General features: G+C 45.0%; 1 protein-coding gene across 5 annotated transcripts in view; it reads left to right on the plus strand.

Annotated features, from left to right (window-relative positions):
* Positions 1 to 5362, plus strand: part of Trappc9 (trafficking protein particle complex 9) — an 847990-nt gene that overhangs the window by 110504 nt on the left and 732124 nt on the right. The window lies entirely within an intron of this gene.

The following is a 5362-nucleotide window of genomic DNA, read 5'->3' on the forward strand; positions in this document are numbered from 1 at the left end:
TCTCCGTCTCCGTCTCCGTCTCCGTCTCCCTCTCCCTCTCCCTCTCCCTCTCCCTCTCCTGTCCTCTCTTGTCCTCTCCTGTCCTCTCCTGTCCTCTCTCATATTTGGTACTGGATCTCACTATGCAGCTCGGACTTGCAGTGATCCTCCTGTTTTCAGCCTTTCCAGCGCTGGGATTACAGATGTACACCACTATGCCTGGTCTTGGTGGCCAGCTCAGTGTGCCTAGGGGTTGGGGCTGGTGTGGCATATGGTGCTGGGGATCGAGCTCTGGTTTCTGCACTTGACTAAGCAGGCGCTCAGTCCTCTGAGCTATCTTACTGGCTCCAGATGGTGATTTTCTAACTCCATCTTTAGTTATGCATTTAATAGTTACAATATTAATATAGAGAAACTTTCCCTCCCTCCCTCTTTCCCGCTCTCCCTTTCTCCCTTCTTCCTTTCCTCCCTCCTTCCCTTCCTCCCCCCCTTCTCCTTCTCTCCTTCCCTCTTTTTTTTTTCCTCCCTTCCCCCTGTGGTTTTATGGACTTAGAGCTCTTTATTTTTTCAGTTGGTTCTAATCCATTGCTACCTTATAGATTCAGCCTGTAGAAGCCTTTCAAGCTAGTTCGTATGCACTTTTGACATGTTCCCTGTTGCTTTTCTTTTTTGACTTTATTTTAGTTTCATTTTATACCTTCTCTGGCCAGGCTCTGGATCTGACATTGCTCTAAGGAGTTCTAGTTCTTTTCTCTGGAGAATGGCAGTTATAAACCTGGACAATAAATGCTCATTGCTAACTGGCTTCATTGCTTCTGGAATATTATTATTATTATTTTGTGGCCAGCTCAGCCCTCCCTGGGCGGGCAGGTCTGGCCCAGTATGTGGTTCTGGCGATCAAACCGCGGTCCCTGCACTTTGCCTAAGCTTGCCTAAGCAGGCGCTTTAGGCCTCTGAGCTCTCTCGCTGGCCTGCTTCTGGAATGTTGTTAAGTATGAATTTTCTGATTTCTCAGAGACTTGGTTTGGGTTTGGAAGATGGTGTTGCTCCCTGCTTTTTGTTTGTGGATGAGTACCAGGCTGTGCTGTGCCCGTCTGCCTCCTCTTCAGTCTCCTCCTGGATCCCTTCCTCTGCCTGCATTGTAAAAAATAGTAGTGCCAAAGTATGGCATTCACATAGATGAGCACAACTCCCAAGAACTCTGCTCTGAATTTTTGTGAGTGTGGCCCTGAAATGAGCATCCTGGTCAGAAATGAGACAGCTAGAGGCCTGGGACCCTTGGTGCCCTTTTGCAGTTGTCTCCTCCCGGGTAACTTCTGTCCTGGCTTCCAGAACCACTTTGGGCTGACACCACTTCCTGTTGAAAATACAAGACTTTCTGCTTTGATGTCTTGTAATTTGAAGAGGGAACAAGGTGGGGAAATTAGTGAGGTAAACATTTTGAGGGGTTCACATCAACAGCCCCTAATGAGAGAGTAAGGTTTCCCTGCATGCAGAACCTGCGACTGTAAGTTAGCTACTGCAGGCAACTCATGCTGATGCCATAGTGGGAAGGTAGAGGAGAATATACAAAGGCACCACAGAGACCAGAGGGGCCAATGAATGAGCTCACACATCTGACCTTGGGGTGGGGTCAGCATGCAGCGATGGTGGAAAGAGCCATGTTTTTGTTTTTGGATATAAGTGTTCTGTTGGTACAATCTAAATTTTATGCTTACTTGGTCCTTCCTTGTTAAGGTCTGAGACGTTTTCATTTGCTTTTGTATTGTTGCTCAAAATACAGTATTTTACTGGAGGATCACGGGGGGAGGGTGTTTCCTTGTAGGCCTCTCAGCCTGAGCAATTGTGTTTGCTTTGAGGGTTGTCATGAGGGTTAGAGATGACACACCTGAGTGCAAGACACTTGTCTGGTGCGAAGAAATGCTCACATGGTGACATGGTGATTCCCTGGCATGGTATGGTTTTCCTTGGTGGACTTAATACTGCTCTGAGTCAGAGCTTGGTGGGTCTTTTGCCCAAGGTAATTAAAAAAGACCCTGAGAGAAGTGGGGAGCAGCAGAATGAGCCCAGAGGGCTGGGAGATGTACATACCTCTTCCCTGCACACTGTACCTTGCCTCTCCTACTCTCTGCTTTTTTGTCCTCTTAGTTGTTGAAGTCTGCACCTTGGCATGTGCTCTCTCACCACAGAGGCCAGGACCTTTCTTGTCTTGTGGCTGTTCTGTTCCTGTTGGGGCACTCTGAGCCTCCTTGCCTCTCCTTGGCTCCTTTCTTGCCACCTTTGGTTGGCTACTCCATCCTATCTTTATTACACCCTTGCTCAGGACCTTCCTGGCTTCCCCTTGCAGCTGTAATGAAGTTCAGTTCCTCACTGTGTGTTACAGCTTGTGTCTAGATGTCTCCTCAAAGCCTCATGCAGTCATAGGACTTCTTGCAGGTGACTGAATCTAGTGTGTGTGATGGATTTGTAGTGCAATGCTGGGATTAAGGTTTGAGTCACTGCTGGATTGACACTGCTGTAATCTCTGTGTACTGGCTACAACATAATGGACAGAAAGAGGCTTATTTTGTGTTCTCTTGTTGCTTTTGCCATCTTCCACTGCCATGTGCCACCCTGCCCTGGAGCCAGCCAATTATGGACTAAAATCTCTATGACCTGAGCTAACTAAACTTGCCCCGTTTAAGTGTTGGGAATTTTGTCTCAGCACTGAGAAAAGCAGCTAAGACACCATGGCTCATAGGCCTATTCCTCTCCAGACTTTCTCTGTCTTCTGTTTCCTTCTGCACCATTGGGTTCCTTGATACTCATGGCTGCACTGTTTCTGCCCCAGAGCCCTACATGGCATGCCTCAAGTGAGTGCAAGTGGCACTTCCTGTGGGGTCTCCTCCAGGAGAGCAGATGCCCTCATCCTGTGGCTTGGCCCTATCTCCCACAGGCTGTGAGCAGCCATGCCTTATCTTCTGTCTTCCTGTCCTAGGCATCCCAATTCTCTTGTCTGGGGCAAGGCCTGACACACGTAGGAGTATATAAGTACTTGTGGACTAGGTGAATAGTGACTGTGGTGATGACCAGCTGGCAGAAGGTCAAGTGTCAGCCCCCTCTAGTGTGCCAGTAGGTCTTGGCTCGTGGTGACTCTCTAATCAGGGGCTGTTGGTCTCTGTCAGAGTTGACCTGATAGAGGGTGAAAGTGGCCACATATGGTTGTAAGGAAAGGACAGTAAGAATATTTCTTGTAATTTTTTTTTAAAATTTTTATTTATTTATTTGTGTGTGTGTGTGTGTGTGTGTGTGTGTGGCCAGCTCAGCCCACCAGGGGGCGGGGCTGGCTGGCATGTGGTGCTGGGGGATTGAACTGCGGTCCCTGTGCTTTGCTAAGCTTGTTCTAAGTAGGTGCTTTAGACCACTGAGTCATCTCACCAGCCCATCTTGTAATTTTTTTAATATACAAGTTTTATTCTATTTTTTATTTTTTGTCAGTAAATGATGATTACATTACTTGTGGGGAGCTGGTATATGTAGATAGCACCTCTCAATCCCTTTTTCATCCTCTTTCCCTCTCTTCCTCCCCCTCCACACTATCTTTTAAAAAATTTTTTTTTTTTTTAATTTATGTATTAGGTACAGGGTCTTGCTATGCAGCTTAGACTTGTAGTGATCCTCTCAGCCTCCCCAGTGCTGGGATTATAGGTGCGCACTCTGCGGTTTGGGGCTGGCATGGCATGTGGTACCAGGGGTTGAACCCAGGCCAGCATGTTTTGGTCCCTTTCTATTATAGCTTATGTCTAGAGGTCCCCTTAATGCCTCATGAAGTCATGGTACTTTACAGAGGTGGCTGAATCTAGAGTGTGTGATGCTGGGATCAAGGGTGTGTAATCACTAAATCAGCCCACTGATTGGATTGGCAGAGCTCTGGCTAGGATTGGGGGGGTGCTGCTCTGCCCTCAGGCGTGCAGCCTGCATGCAGCATAAGGGACAGTATGAGGGCTGAAGTGTTCGGGCCTGCCTGCTTCCCGCGGGCTGTGTCTGCTCTATGATGCCCCTCTGCATGCCGCCTTTCCTTGGAGCAGCAGGCTGGGAACTGAATCCTCTACATGCCGGGAGCCAACAGACCTTTCTTCCTTTCACTTTGGGTGCCAACTATTTGTCTCAGCAACAAGAAAAGTAACTAAGACTCCTCATTTGCAAAATATCTGTCTTGCTATTTCCTGTTATCTGCCTTTCATTTTGCTCATCATTTATATTTTGGGTTTCTCATATAAGAGAAAGTATGTAGTATTTAAGCTTACGTGTCTGATTTATTTCACTTACAATTTTTGTCTCAAGATATCTTTTCTACAAATGACTCAAATTTATCCTTTTTATGGCACAGTGCTATTCCATTGTATGTAAATATCACATTTTCTTTATCCAATCATCTGTTGATGAACATACAGGCTGCTTCTAAGATTTAGCTATTATGAGTTGTGCTGCTATAAACATGGGTGTGCATACATCACTATAATATAATGTCTTTAACTCTTTTGGCACGATACCTAGATGGGGAATAGCTGGGGAGTGGAAATTTTAGTGTTTAGTGTTTTTTTTTTTTTTTTTTCTTTTTTAAAAAATGTATTGGCTATAGGGTCTCACTATGTAGCTCGTGGTACTAGGGATTGAACTCAGTCCTTGCTCTTGCCTAGGCAGGCACTAGACCCCTGAGCTATCTGTGGCCCTGTAGTTTTAGTTTTCGAGGAGGCTCCACATTGATTTCCATAGTGGTTGCAGTGGTACCTCAGTTCACAGACTCAGTTCTCTCATGGCTCTGGTCACAAACCAAACTGGAACAGAATCAAATCAAATTTCCCTAGAAGGTGAAACTTGCACCTAATCATTGATTTTGACTTGGTTCTTGTTCAGCTTGGTTTGTGATCAGAATCATGGAAGGAATTGTGTGTGAACAGAGCTACCATTTTTTTTTTTTGGGGGGGCCTGAGAATGCATTTTGCTCCTTCTTTTTTTCATCTTGTATAACACTGTCGTCTGACCTTTTGTGTAGAGCTTTGGGGCAGTTATTATCTTAGCACCTATGCGTATTCTTAGCCAAGAGAGATTATATGGTTAAGGCAGTTACATTTTTGTATATTCAGAACTAAAATTAGCAACACTAATAATGGGTAGTAATGTTTAGCAGTTGACAAACTTTTGTAACTAATGACTTTATATTTTATTTTATTTTATTATTTGATACTTAGAAATATTTTATTTTTTTCATAATTTTATTGATAAATAGCAATGAGAGAGTTTCAAACCAAATCGCTAGGACAGTTTCAATAATTAACACACTGCATACATTCTTCTTAGTGGTTAATTGCTGTACAAGATGCGGACTTGAGATCCTATTTAC

This window comes from Octodon degus, unplaced genomic scaffold (assembly GCF_000260255.1).
Source record: "Octodon degus isolate 3935 unplaced genomic scaffold, OctDeg1.0 scaffold00104, whole genome shotgun sequence".
Taxonomy (NCBI): Eukaryota; Metazoa; Chordata; class Mammalia; order Rodentia; family Octodontidae; genus Octodon; species Octodon degus.